We start from the raw sequence: 15,708 nt of genomic DNA, 5'->3' as shown, positions 1-15,708 counted from the left end.
GATTACAAACCCATGGATCTTGATTGAGTTAAAGGAGGTTCATTACGACTCATTTATTCATTCATTTTGCAAGTCATTTGTGAGCACCACTATGTGCCAGGACTGCATTAGGTTTTCTTTTACAGGGTCAGAGACCACTACAAGGTAAATAAAACTTCAATGTGTTTTTACACAGAGTAATATTATTTCAGTTTATATGGTTGTGTAACAAATCTCTTCAGAGCTTAATGGTTTACAATAACAACGGTTTATTACATCTCATCACTTTGTTGGCTGAGTGGTTCCTCTGATGATTTCTTCAGGGCTCACTCACTCATGTAATTGCATTTGGCTGGGGGTGTCCTGGGCTAGAAGGTCTGATATTGAAACACACGTGTTGGCAGTTGGTGCTGGCTGTCCTCTGGGCACCTACATCTGCCTCCATGCAAGTAGTCTTGTAAGTTATATCTGCATATATTACCTCACTTTGAACACCCTTGGTTGGTCAAAGCAAGACCAAGTCCTGCCCAGATACAAGAGGTCAGGAAATAGAATCCAACTCTTGATAAGAAGGGTGATAAATCACTCTGCAAAGGGACATGGGTGTATTGGGATGGGAGGACTTGGTGGTCATATTTTTTGATCTACAAAAAAAAGTAGAGAAATGAACAATGATGGAATAGACACACTTAGGTTCTTCAGTCTCCTCGTAGAAACATTATTACAATTTTGAGAAAGGAAAGTGGTATGTCTCTAAGACAAAACAGTCTATTGGGCTAATGAGGCTGTTGTTATGGTGGGAAATAAAGGGTTATATGGATTTGGATTACCCATCACATGTGCTGTGTGAATGCCTTCATTATTAGTCCTTTCCATTATTTCTGGATACTCAGTTTTCTTCAGCAGTTGACTAACGTTGTAAGAGTCTGTTAACTCGTAATTAGTGTTTCCCCAGAGTGTGGAATGAAAGTAATGGAATCAGCTAGAATGAAGTAGTTGAACTACACTGGCAAAGGCAGCCGAGATGTAATTCCAGTGTTCTGTGGTATTATAGGGTGGGGCAAGAGTAGGGTTGCAGTTGTTCCTATGGAAAATAATACAATAACTAATAAATAAAAATATAAGAATAAACTCGTGCACCCACAAATGTAAACCTGCTTTTGCCACACCCTGTATATGCACAATCAAACAGTTACCTTTCTACAACCTTGTTCAATAACTATAAAAATATATTTTAAAAGGTGGAGCTATTTTTTTGTAATTGTTTTATTTATTAAATTTCTACTGTGTCAAGACTTACATATGTCACCTCTAAATGTTATAATAATGCTAAAGGGTGTCAGTTCCTGTTTTACAGATGAGTAAACTGAGGCCTAGAGGGAAGATGGGTGCATTTCCTGCAGCTAAATATTAAGTACAGGACAGAATTTGGACTTCCAGGTACCCATTCAATACCATTCTCCCTCTCTCTTTGAGCAATGGGGCACCAGTTTTGCTGGAGAAAGCAATGTGCCCAGCCCAAACTACATTTCATAGGCTCCTTTGCATTAGCAGATAGAAATCAACTAGGTGGTGAAATGTGGCTGAAAGTTGTTTAGTAGGGATTCTGGGAAAATGCCTTAAAAAGGGGGCGGACTTGGTTGATACACACGTTTTTGGCATTGTTTCCTCCTGTTGTTTGAACAAGATGTGATGCCTGGAGCCCCAGCAGCCACAATGTAAGCACAGTTGCGTAGCCAGAGTGCAGGCTGGTGTAGCAGAGGCCAGGAAGAGCATGGGCTCCCGCAGAAGCTGTGGACCTGCTTCATCAGCTCTGATGTGAGAGGAAAATAAAGCTCCCATCTTGCTTAAGCCACTGTTATTTTTCTTACATAGACAGCTATACTCAATTTTAATAAAGACACCAAATATATCCCCCATTGCTTTATTTCAATTCTTTATTTAAAATAATTTATGAAATTAAAGTTATAAAAGTAATAAAATAATATTTCAGTCTAAGAATGTCCATGCACAATCAAAAGCCTCTACCCCTGCAGAAAACTGGGAAGAACCTTTTTTGTCTTGAGATAAACATCTTGATTCTCAGCCTTTGCAAACTTGTGTCTTCAAGGCTTGTTTCTTGTTCTCCAATTTCAGTGACCCTGTGGCTTTCAAAGGAAACTTGTCTTGCTTTTGCCTCTGAGAATGAGTCTCTTGCCTTTGCTTGAACTCGGTGGCAGTAAGACTTCTAGAATGATCTGACCTGTGAATTCCACAACCTAAATCAGCACATCTTCAAATTTCAGCTGCATGAGAATCACATGGGATATTTGTAAAAAAAATCAGATTTCAGACCTACCGTAGAGATTTTGAGTCATTTGTTCTGTGGCAGGGCCCAGAAAATTGCATTTCTAACAAATACTCCAAACAGTACTAAGGCATGTGATTCACTAGCTGCCCTTTGAGACGCCCTGCTCACTGTTCCCCCAATCAGTGCTTCATGCTATGTTGTCTGACCCAAAGCTGAGACGTGCGGAGTGGGACGGCTGCATTTCGGTGTCTTTAACAGAGACTGAGAGAAAATGCATACACAAGAAGAAAAAAAACAACCTCAAACCCCTGACTTAAGCAAGATAGGGGTTATGTTTTCCTCTCATGTAAGCCCTGCTATGGTATGAATAAAGATGATTCCTGAAGTCTATTAAGCTAGGTCAGGGTGACATGGCTTACTTTTTTCCTTACTGTGGAGATTTTCCTGTAAGTTTTAAGTTTGTACTAATTGGTATGGGCTGGCACAAATTGTACCAGATGGATAGGTAGGTCTCCTACTTTTGCAGTGTTCCAACTTGCCTTTCTTGTTCTTAATTATTAAAGATTAATTTTATTTTGCATAACATTCACAGAGAATTGCCAATACCTTTCCTCAAAGGACATAATTTAAGCTCCAAAAGATCAAAATTTTAATAAGAGTTTGAAGATGTTGCCAATATGTTTACAGGAGCTACCAAATGCTTTCCATTCAATGCTCTGTATTAAAGGGAACAATTATGAGAATGTGAAAACCTAGGCCACACCTGGGAAGAAAATATGTGTCTATCTCCAAACTGGATGTGTTCCTGAAAAGTGCAACAAAATTAAATATGAAAAATTAAAACAATCAACCTATATGTTTTAAGGCAGAACTAGACATTTTATAAAGTCCGCAATTTTACCTGACTACTCAATTATATATTACTGGTGTTTCATACACACTCTTATGTTACTTAATTTATTCTTTTCCTGCCCATTTGTTCTTTTCTTTCGGCTAGGTTGAAGTAAATTACTTTTTTCTGTAATACAAGCACTACGACTGCTGCTGCTGCTTCATCTCCAACTTCCCTCCGCTCTCTAAATTTCCTCTCAACGTAATGTCAATATTGCAGGTATGCTATCAATTTTATCTTTTTAATGACACATTTCCCTGCTCCTCTGTAGATTGGTTGATCTCCGGGCCTGATGCAGAGTTCCTGTTTGACATCTCTGTTCTCCATCATCCTGAAGAGTCTCTTCATCTCTTCATGCTGGATTGTGTTCTCCTACCTCTCTGGCCTTTCTTTTCTGAGTTCATCCTTGTCCTGGTGGAGCACAATTTCTAGCCGCATCCTGAAAAACATTGCCTGTAGGTAAACTTTTCAAGGCCTTGCATGTTTGAAACTGTGTTTAGTATTATACCATCACTCTTTTTTTTTTAATACCATCACTCTTAATTGCTAGTTTGGCCAGGTCTGGAATTCTAGGTTGAAAATTATGTCCCTTTGTAATTTGAATCTCAATGTTCCACTCTCTTCTAGCTTCTGTTTTAATATTGAGAAATCCAGTGCCTTTCTAATTCTTTATTTTAATTTCTGTTTTTAAAAATTGTTTCAGTTACAGTTGACATTCAGTATTATTTTATATTAATTTTAGGTGTACAGCACAGTGGCTAGACATTTATATAATGCACAGAGTGATTCCCCCTGATAAGTCTAGTACAGTCTGGTACCACACATAGTTATTGCAATATTATTCACTATATTCCCTCTGCTGTACTTTATATACCGAGACTATTTTGTGACTACCAATTTGTACTTCTTAATCCTTTCACCTTTTTCATCCAGCCTCCTAACATCCCTCCCCTCTGGCAATTCTCAGTTTGTTCTCTGTATGTGAGTCTGTTTCTGTTTTGTATGTTTGCTTATTTTGTTCTTTAGATTCCACACATACTTGAAATCATGTGGTATTTGGTTTCTCTATCTGACTTACTTCACTTAGCATAATACCCTCTTGGTCCTCTGTTGAAAATAAGATTTCATTCCTTTCTATTGCCCAGTAATATTCTATTGTATTTATGTTCCACATCTTGTTTTTGTAATCGTCTACTGATGGGCACTTGGGTTGCTCCCGTGTCTTGGCTATTGTAAATAATGCTGCAATGAACATAGGGGTGCATATATCTTTTTGAATTAGTATTTTGGATTTCTTTGGATAAGTATTCAGAAATGGAATGGTTGAGTTATTAGATAGTTTTATTTATAATTTTTTGAGGACCCTCTATACTATTTTCCATAGTGGCTGCACCAATTTGCAGTCCCATCAACAACGTATGAGAGTTCACTTTTCTCCACATCCTCACAACATTTGTTTGTTGATTTATTGATGATAGCCATTTGGACAGGTATGAGGTAATATCTAATTATGGTTTTAATTTGCATTTCTCTGGTGATTAGTAATGTTGAACATTTTTTCATATGTCTCTTGGCCATCTGTATGTCCTCTTTGGAGAAATGTTTGTTCAGATCCTCTGCCAATTCTAATATTGATCATTGTATGAACTGTAATTTATTGCTCTTATTGCTTTTAAAACCTTTTTGTTTCCCTCATTTATCTTAAACATCTTATAATGTTTCTTGGTATAGGTGTTTTTATCTACTATGTCAGACATTTGGTGAATTTTTTTCAATCAACTGATTTATATTTTTCAGTTTAATGAATTTATCCTGAATTCTTAATTTGTTTCTCCACTCTTTCCTTGTATCTTTTTTTTTTTTTTTTTTAGTGGAACTTCTGTTGTTTTGATGTTAGACTTTATGGATTTACATCTAATTTTTTTAAGTTTCTGTGTTATTTTGTATTGCTTTGCCTTTTTGCTACACTTTCTGCCATGTTTTCTCAATTTTATCCTCTAAATCTAATGTTGATTATTTAATAACTGCTACTATACTTATATTTTCTAAGAGTTATTTTATCTTCCTTTTTTCCTTCCTTCTTTCCTTCCTTCCTTCTTTCCTTCCTTCCTTCCTTCCTTCCCTCCCTCCCTCCCTTCCCTCCTTCCTTCCCTCCCTCCCACCTCCTTCCCTCCCTCCCTCCCTTCCTTCCTTCCTTCCTTCCTTCCTTCCTTCCTTCCTTCCTTCCTTCCTTCCTTCCTTCCTTCCCTCCTTCCCTCCTTCCTTCCCTCCTTCCTTCCCTCCCTCCCACCTCCTTCCCTCCTCCCTCCCTCCCTCCTTCCCTCCCTCCCTTCCTTCCTTCCCTCCCTCCCTCCCTCCCTCCCTCCCTCCCTCCCTCCTTCCTTCCTTCCTTCCCACCTTCTTTTCTTAATAGTGTGGCATAGACAATCTGCTAGCTAATATGATTTGTATCTCTTTACTTAAAATAGAATTGCTGATGGAAAGTAACTTCTCAGTCAGGGACAACATTTCCAAGTTCCTCTTGCATCTTGCTAATGGAAAGTGAACAGAAATAGTATCTGTTTTTCTAGTCCAAAGAGATAGGAACAAGGTGTTTCCTCTGACACTTTTTCATTGTTTGAGAGATGAATAGATAGAACTCTCAGAACCAAAGAGACGGAGAAGTCACAAATGGAGGGGACCTGGGACCCTGAATAACTATGTGGAACAGACACCCCCCCACATTACAAATTGGAATTTATATGGGTGAGAAATAAATATCTATGATGTTAAGCCATTGAGATGCCAAGATGTTTCCAGTGTAGCAGTTAGAATTCCGTAATTAATGTATCATTCTCTTTTGATTGGTTGATGCAGTCTTCTTGTATTTATTTTTCTGAGAATATTAATGTCATTTTAAAAATTTACTTTTCTTCTTCCAGTATAGTCTTGCTTTCCTTCACGTTGCTTTTATGGGTACATGGTTTGGACAGTGTTTGTCATTTAGAGGCTTGCCTTAAATATCTTTACTGGCCTCTTACATTTAAGAAGAGGGCACCAAAACTCGTGTGTTCAGTGGTTTAACTAGCACGTTTTTTCGGGAAATACTGTATGAGAGCATTTTTAAGGCTTTTCTCTGGGACTTGCAAGATTGCGCAGAACAGTTGCCTTTGACCTCCTGGCGTGCCCAGTCTTCATCACCAGCATTCTGCAAGCTCGTGTGGGGAGTGGGGTGGGGGTGCTAAAGTCTCAACACTCAGTATGGAAACTTTGATTTTACTCCCCTAATCTTTGCCTGAAACGCCCCACCTCGGAGGGGGAGGGCCTCAGTTTCACTCTCTCTGCAGAGTCAACCGGTCTGCGGGAGTGAGACAGGGCCGCCAGCTTCACAGGGTTGTGAGGTCCGGGAGGTCTAACTGTGTCTGAGAAATGCCTCTCGAACAGTCTTGTTGTTCTTTATACTCACTTTTAACCCCAATTCTCCCTGAGGTACCTGGTGGAGAAAACCTTGGGTCTCGGGGGATCCCAGCTCTCCCGGCTGCTGGCTGAGCGCGGCTTCCTCGGACTTGCCAAGTAATTCAGGGCTCAGCCAGCGCGTTCTAGCTTCCAAAACTGTCTCCTTCCCAAAGATGCTTCGTCCATGTGAGTTTATGCCTTTATTTATTTGTTTTTAAAATACAGCTTATTGAGCTTTTAGAGGACAGCCAAAGCCTAAAAGCACATTCATTTGTTATATTTATCTGAAAACGTAACAATTTTGAATGAAAACTGACTCAATTTCATTATTTCCAAAATAGCAGGACACCCAGTGTCTTTTTCCTCTCTCTTCTGAATTGTTCAGTGTCCCCAGAGGACCACTCAGAGGGCAGATCTCGCTTACAGGAGAACGGGAGAACGGACTGACTCACTAGTGGGATTCGTTTTTCTGCAGCTATTATTTCTGTAGCTGGTGAACAGTGTTGTTCCTGCGAATTGGCTTGGAGAGGTCACTGCTGCACTTGTGCTTTGCTGGTCCTGATCCTTTCACCGGTTCTCTGATGAGATCGCCTCACCCCTTCAGCCAGGGTGGTCCATATCTTCTCTTTGGGTTGTATCTTTTCAGTTCATACTCACATGCTCAGCAATTGTTCCCCGAGTATGGCCCCCATTGGTTACAATGTGAATTCAGCTTCAGCTACAGGCTGTGACAGGACCAAGACTCATTAAAGACGCCTGAGTCCAGTTCAGATTCCTTGTTGCTAACAATAAGTGCTTCTTATGGGACCTGGAGTGTTATCCTGCTGAAAGCCACTCTAGTGATTGGAAGTCTGGACCCTGCCTGAAAACTCCCAGTCCCCAACCTAGGGGAAAGCACAGATTTCTCTGATGAGCCCCACTGGTATGAGATTTGGAAGGTGCGCAAGAACCAGAAATCCATTATTACTCGTCTGGGTAGTTGTGGGCAGATACTTGGGCTTCAGCTGAAGTGTCAGTGACTCACCTCAGCGCTAGAGGCAGCTCTGATCACCATCAGCATTCTCCTGGGAGTATCACGAACTTTCAAATCTCTGAGAGGTAATGGCAAACCCCAACGCTAGTGGCCAAATTTGCTGACATCTATTCCTCCTGTATGTTTGACGGTGGGTGTGCACCTAACTCCTTATATTAATTTTCATTCTGCTTGAAACACTAGAGGGACCAGATCGTGACTGCTATTGTGCACAGCATCTTCTGTTGCACATTTTTTCTCAGAGCTTTGAGTGCCTGCTGCCTACATGGGAACTTCCAAATGGAGGCTCCTCTGGGCATCTGGCTTATGGGTTGGAAGTTAAGTTCTGCTGAACCAGGCACCCTGCTTCAGAGGAGTGCGAGGGAAGTCCAAGAGTCACATTTAAATTATTTCAGGACTACCTGCATTCTCCAAAGGGCCCTAAAATATGGTTACAGAAATATTACTTTTAATGAAAACTTTTTATATTTTATCAGAAATCAAATACACATTGGTAGGCACTCAATAAATGGTCCGGCAAGTAAAGCTATAATTCAGTGGATCCCATCCTACCTCATTGAAATCTATTATTGTCCACATTGTCTTCCCGTGGAAAAATTAGAAAACATTTTTTGGTCTCTTTTTCCCCAAAGAACCTTGATATAGATTTCTCGATTATAGAAAGATTCTCTTTTTAAATTAATATCTGTTCATAAGATTATGCAGTTTTCAAACATACAATTCTATAATATCTGTATATTGCATTGTGTTTCCTACCGAAATTCAAATCTCCTCCTGTCACCATACATTTGACCCCCTTTACCCCCTTCTCCCTCTCCTCCAACCCCCTCACTCTGGTAACCACCGTACTGTTGTGTCTACGTTTTTTGTTTGTCTTGTTTGTTCACTTGTTGCTTGCAGTTTCATATCCTACAAATGAGAGAAATCATATGGTTCTTGACTATTTCCATCTGACTTATTTTGCTTAGCATGATATTCTTAAGATTTATCCATGTTGTCACAAATTGCAGTATTTCATCTTTCTTTTATGTTAAATTTACTAACAATTTTTTTTAGTGACTCAGCCATTATTTTTAATTCTGCTTATTTATGTCTCACTGGAAGTTTAGATCAAACATCTCTAAAAGGGAATACATGATTCTAAAAGTATAACTTTGTCACATCAAGTTTCTTTGAAACATGTATAAATTTATAGATTCACTATATATTGGAAGGGATCCAGCAGGGTCTGATCATTGAAACTTTTAGAATAGTATTTTCAAAGTGGTTTAAAATATACAGAAAATTATTTATTTTCTATTATTTTAATGGGATCTATTGGGTAGATAGTAAAAGGATCCTCTGATCGATCCAAATATATTCTGGCTAATTATGAAAAAGTTGTAGTATAAAGACTAATGCAAAGGCCAATTGTTGTTTGAAGCATAACACATTTCCCTTAGAAATAGAATTTATTTTGCTTATATAATATGTATACCCTTCCTATTCCAGAAAAATATTGGGAGAAACTTACGAAATTAAGTGTAATGTAAACTAAGAAAACTTTAAAAGTGAAACGAATGAGGGAATAAATATGTCCAAGTACCCAAGATGGTTTTTATTTTATTTATTTATTTATTTATTTATTTGGTACATGCCCCTTGTGGGAGCCGAACCCAGGACTCTCTGGTCCACAGGCTGACGCTCCAACCACTGAGCCAAATAGGCCAGGGCTCAAGATGTTTTTTAAAGGGAATTAGTTCAGTATAAATAAAAGAAAACAGAAATTAATATTATATAGATTTATGTTCATGCTGGAGAACAACTAGTGTGATTTTAGTCAAGCTTCTGAATCTCAGTATCCACATCTGTGAAATGGATACAGAGAATAACTCCCTGGCCAGTGAATGTGTTCCATAACACAGCCTCAGTGGAAGACTCCTCCTCCCTCAGATGGATTTTGCATTGCTTTTGGGATCCCTGGCTCAGGAGGGATGAGGGCAGTTCTGAAAAAGCAATCTGGCTACTCCTATTTTTGTGGGACTAGTTGGAGCAGTTGCTCACCTCTGTCTGTGCTGATGCCCAGCTCCTCTGAAGTACTAACTTCTATGCCATTTGGAGAACCTCTCCTTGTGTTGCTGTCAACCTGCCTTACCTCATTGATTCTTAATAATCTTCTTTTACACTAGCCAGAAAATCGCCTTTACTTTCTATTGTCAACTTTACAGCTTTTACATCTCTAGTGAGGCTGACTTCTTAATATTGAACCTTTCTATTTCCCAGAGGACAGAGCTTTGGCAGGTCAGGTTGTGATCAAGCTTGGTGGGACCTTCATCTGGAAGTACAGGCTTCTCAGCAATTTCCACCCTGCTGCTCCCTCTGGACCACTCGGAACTCACAGTGGTTTTTTTCTCTGGAGTTCCAGGGGTCCTCTGTAGTCTAATACAACTTTGGTGAAACTTCTAGGCTTTCATACAAAATTGTATTCCAATTGGAATACACGTTTAACTTGTATTCCATGGATCACTGTACCCCAACCAAACGCAGGAATTCAGTCTTTACACTGATTTGAATATCCGCTAATGAGGCTGAACTTCCCAGAGCACAGAGTAGACCACCAGGGGGCGGTGTTGCCTAATCTTACATTCCAGCCTAACATGGAATGCAGCCCCAAACCTTTGTTAAACTCAATTGTGAAGCCTAAATGAGATAATATAATAGTTGCAACTTCAGTGCCTTCTAAGTGCCAAGTATTATATATATTATTTAATTCAGTTTAATTCTTATGTATCCCAGATAATGTTTGTGGGTTTCTCTGCCCAATGAGATTTAAATAGCATTGCTTCAAACACCAGTGATTCCATGATTCCCCTCCCCAAGTTCTGTTCATTTCTTTAACTGTTTGCTCCTGGTTCCCCTTGTCTGTGGCTTCTGAAATTGTTCATGCTGCCTCTATTTGCACAATCAATTTCATTTTTTCATATGTTTCCACAGGACATTCATTCTATTCACACTAAATCTTTCAGGGGATCCACAGGAGGGAGTCAAGTTGTAATTTTCTCCCCCCCAGACTCTATTTACCTTCCCTATCTCCCCCAAAGGGTCAATCAAATTTCTCCCTTTTTCTCTCATAATAAGTGAATATATTTGTTGTTTGAGCTTCTCTCTCACCCAAGTTACTTATTCTTAAACAATAGGTGAGAGAGATCTGAAAGTGAAGTCTTGGTAGAAGAGTTTGTATGTGTGAACTCTTTGTCAATGGAATGTTTATAATTTAGAATCTTTGAGCATATGCAAAAAAGGCTGTTATACTAATCAGAATTTCATAGGGTTGTTCTCCAGCAGTTAAATGTGGAGTGAGTTAATTATGAACCAGTGCCTAAAAATGTTGAGCACACCGAGAGACAAGAGACGATATCAGAAATATCTCAAATGAATATTAATGTTTTGAAATGTCTATGTAATTGAAATCAATTTAAATGTAAAAATAATTTGAAGGATGCTAATGCAATGGCAGAGTCTCCATAGATAAATATGTCAAAACACATTAGAATTTCTCTGAGGCTATGGCAGAAACTGCACTGTGAGCAGGCTGAGAGAGGTAGATTTGATTTCACTTTTGCCCTGTAGACAGACCTATGTATTTGGGTTTTCGTGTTTGCATCTTTAGTAAGGAGTTCATTACTTTGGCTTTGTTGATTTTGCTTGGAAATTAGTCCTCTGTTTTATTTTATTTTATTTTTATTTTAACTTCATTTAAAGTTGACTGACTTACCTAAGAGTGAATGCAGATTTTGGTTTGTGGGTCATAAATAAACTTCAAAATTAAAGAGATTTATAACTTAAAAATATGTTGGTCAGGCAAATTCTGCATTATTCCATGTACATGAAGTATCTAAAATAATCAAACTCCTAGAAGCAGAGAGAGAAGAATGGTGGTTGCCCTGGACTTGGGTGAAGAAAATGGGGCTGGGTGTGGGGGTAGATGGATATATTTTCAGTTTTGCAAGATGAATAAGTTCTGTGCAACATTTTGTACAACAATCTGCAAGATGTTGTTATTGTTAACAACACTGTGTTGAACACTTAAAAAAATATCATGAGGGTAGATCTCATGTTCAGTGTTTGTACCACAAAACAAAATAAAAAACAAAGGTATGTGAGGAAACTTTTGGAGGTGATGAATGTATGTCTTACTTGATTGTGGTAATGGTATGTGGGTACATATGTGTGCCTAAACTCATCAGACTGTGTAGTTTACATTTGTCCATTCTTCTGTATATCAGTGATATGTAACAACCTGTTTTTAAAAAGAACATATATGATAAAAAATTACTAAAAATGTTTTGGTTCATCTTTCATTAAGCCTTGACAAAAGCCATGTGAAAAAAACAGAAGAGGCATGACTGACTACATTTCGCATTTGAAGAACAAAGGCTCTGATAGAGTAAGTGAGTTGACCCAGGCCACTGTATAATCCTTTACAGTATTGTGCGAGACCATTTCAAAATGATTTCAAGTACATTATCTCCTTTGAGGTAAAATTCTACATTCTCTCTATTCTATGAATTATCAAGTTCTATTCATTCTTTCTTATGTGCTTTTCCACCTGTCAAAATCTTTTATTCTTAAGACTCAGAATATATTCAGCTGTTCTAACTCTGAGCCAGAATGGATTTACCCATGTTGACCTCCAAATAGCATGTAACTGTTTCAATCATCTGTCCCTTGCTGCATGCTTTTTTCAGTGCACTATTTTCTGCATCCAATTTATTGACATATTTTGGAGACAACTCTGGAAAATTACTAATTATTATAAACTTTCAAAGGTTTAGCATGATGTTTTTCCTATAGGAGTTACTCAAGAAATGCATGGTGAAATAAATGCATAAGATATGTCCCTTTTTTTTCCCCATTGATTGTCATTGATCCAGTCCTTCCTGCCCATATTTTACTCTAGCTACCTGTCAATGTTCTCCCTCTGCCTCAGTTGAAGCAGTTACAGTATATAGTCTTTGTAGTTTAAAAACAAACTTACTGGTGAGGTGGATCCATTGATCCTCCTCCCCCCTCCTGGAAGAGAAAAGGGGAAACATCTGTAATACTTTCAACAATAAAGATAAATTCAAAAAATAAAAATAGACTAGATTCCAAAATGGCAACAGAGTGAATAGAAGCTACACAGACCATCTCCCAGGACCAAACTGGAATTACAACTAAAATAAAGACAAATCATTAGGAAAAAGCAACAGAAAGCAGCTTGCGAGGGCCATATAACTAGGGACAACGAATCAATCCTGGTAGGATGGTGGAAGCACTAGAGGGGGCCAGGGAGCTCACGGACAGCATCAATCTTAGCTGTGAGGAGCGCCCTTGGGGTTAAACTCCCAAGCTACTCCACAGTGCAGAGGGCTGGGACAGAGCACTAAAATAGCCACAGCCACTCACCTTGGGCTCCGACACAGGGAGGGTGGACTGCATTGGAACTGTGTGGGGACACTCAGGATTTGGAGGGTGCTCAGAGCTTTTGCTCAGTGGTGGCCACACAGAACAGTGGCCATTTACGCCTTCCCAGGGCCCTGGGGAGAGGCAGCGGTCCTTCCCTCAGAGATTCAACCCCACCCAGTGGGCGAATGAAATGCAAATTGGGGTTCATTAACAACCAGCGTCTGCCCTACCCTTGGGAAATCTCCTTACACTGACCACCTGAGGTAGTTTTTCATTCAACTGAGAACCCAAGGCTCCTCAAGTAACTGCGACAAATAGCCTTCAGGCAAACAAGATAGAGAATAACGAAACCATTCCTGGGCTTGCAACTCTACCTAGGGAAGTAAGACATGCCAGTGGTGTTTAATGTGGGTCCTCCCACACTCATCCAAACCCAATAAGGGAGCCACAAACAGTTGAACACCATTACCCACAGGAAAAATTTGCCAGGCTCGAAAGCCCACTGAAATAGCCATAATGGTGAATCAAAGAAACAAATGCCAAATGAAAGAAAAAGAGACCTCTACTGAAGATGTGATAAATGAGGTGCAGTTAAGCAAGTTAACAGAGCTAGAATTCAGAGCCATGATCTGGAGGAAGCTCAACAGCATGAGTAAGGACATAGAAATGTTGAAAATCAACCAATTGGAAATTAAAAACCACCTAGAATAAATGAAGAATGACATCTCAGAAATAAAGACACATTGGAAGGTCTAAACAGCAGAGTAGAGGAAGCTGAGGACCAGATCAGTGAATTAGAAGACAGGGTAGAAAATATCAACCAATCAGATAACCAAAAGGAAAAAAACAATTAAAAAACAGGAAGACAGCTTTAGAGAACTGTGGGACTAGAAAAGTAATAATATTTACATCATAGGAGTTCCTGAAGAAAAAGAAAATGAGCAAGGGTTAGAGAATATATTTGATGAAATAGTGACAGAACACTTCTCTCATTTGGTGAAGGAAGAAGACATTCAAGTTCAAGAAGCACAGAGAGCCCCAAGTAAGAAGAACCCAAACAGGCCCACATAAAGACACATCATAATTAAAATACCAAAAATTAAAGACAAAGAGAGAATTCCAAAGGCAGCAAGATATAAGCAACAGGTTACCTACAAAGGCACCCCCCCCCATAAGGTTATAAGCTGACTTCTCAAAAGAAACACTACAGGCCAGAAGAGAATGGCATGAAGTAATCAAGGTCATGAAAAACAAGGATCTGAATCCAAGACTACTCTACCCAGCAAGGCTATCATTCAAAATAGAAGGACAAATAAAGAGCTTCCCAGACCAAAAAAAAAAAAAAAAAAAAAAAAAGGCTAAGGGAATACATTAGCACCAAACCAGCACTGTAAGAAATGTTAAAAGGACTGCTGTAAGTAGTAGAAGAGATAGGAAGAAAAGTATAACCACACTGAACAAAAATGGCAATAAATAAGTACATATCAATAATCACCTTAAATATAAATGGATTGAATGCTCCAATGAAAAGACACAGAGCAGCTGATTGGATAAGAAAGCATGACTGATATATATGTTGTTTACGAGAAACCCACTTCACAACAAAACTCTCACATAGGATGAAAGTGAAGGGATAGAAAAAAATCTTCCAAGCAAACAAAAAGGAAATAAAAGCTGGGGTAGCAATACTCATATCTGATAAAATAGATTTCAAAATGATGGCCATAACTAGAGACAAAGAAGGCCACTACATAATATTGAAAGGATCTATCCGACAGGAAGATATAACCTTGATAAACACATATGCACCCAATATAGGACACCAAAATATATTAAAACTTCTGGAGGACTTCAAAGGAGAAATCGATAGCAATACAATCACAGCAGGGGACTTCAACACCCCACTGACATCACAGGATAGATCCTCCAAACAAAAAATTAGCAAGGAAACAGAGACTCTAAATGAAGCACTAGACCAAATGGATTTAATAGATATCTACAGAGAATTACATCCCAAAACTGCAGAATTCACATTCTTCTCAAGTACATATGGGACATTCCCAGATAGAACACATGTTAGGACACAAACTAAGCCACTACAAGTTCAAGAAGATTGACATCATATCAAGCATCTTCTCAAATCACAATGGCATGAAACTAGAAATCAATTGCAACAAGAACATGCAAAGACATTTGAACACATGGAGGCTAAATAGCATTTTATTAAACAATGAATGTGTTACCATGGAGATCAAGGAAGAAATTAAAAACTTCCTGGAAACCAATGAAAAGGAACACAGAACAACACAAAATCTATGGGATGCAGTGAAACAATTCTGAGAGGGAAATGCATAGCACTACAGGCCTACCTCAAGAAACAAGAAAAATTTCCAATCTAACCTCACAAAGTAAAGAACTAGAAAGCAAACAAAATGAAAACCCCAGAGCAAGTAGAAGGAAGAAAATAGTAAACATCAGAACAGAAATAAATTACATGGAGACCAAAAAAACAATTCAAAGGATCAAGGAAACAAAGAGCTGGTTCTTTGAAAAGATAAACAAGATTGATGGACCCTTAGCTAGACTCACCATGAAACAAAGAGAGAAAAGCAAAACACACAAAATCAGAAATGAAAGAGGAGAAGTAACAAC

At 38.8% G+C, this 15,708-nt stretch overlaps 1 long non-coding RNA gene across 1 annotated transcript; it reads left to right on the top strand.

Annotated features, from left to right (window-relative positions):
- Positions 1-1,323: 1,323 nt before the first annotated feature.
- Positions 1,324-12,055, top strand: LOC118616878. The gene is made up of 3 exons (XR_004956725.1): positions 1,324-1,419; positions 3,433-3,616; positions 11,975-12,055. It is a non-coding gene; the product is annotated as an uncharacterized LOC118616878 (long non-coding RNA).
- The last annotated feature ends 3,653 nt before the right edge of the window (positions 12,056-15,708 follow it).

This window comes from Molossus molossus, unplaced genomic scaffold, assembly GCF_014108415.1.
Source record: "Molossus molossus isolate mMolMol1 unplaced genomic scaffold, mMolMol1.p scaffold_m16_p_5, whole genome shotgun sequence".
NCBI lineage: Eukaryota > Metazoa > Chordata > Mammalia > Chiroptera > Molossidae > Molossus > Molossus molossus.
Note: the sequence above shows the minus strand (reverse complement) of the source record. Positions and strands in the feature narration are given on the sequence as shown.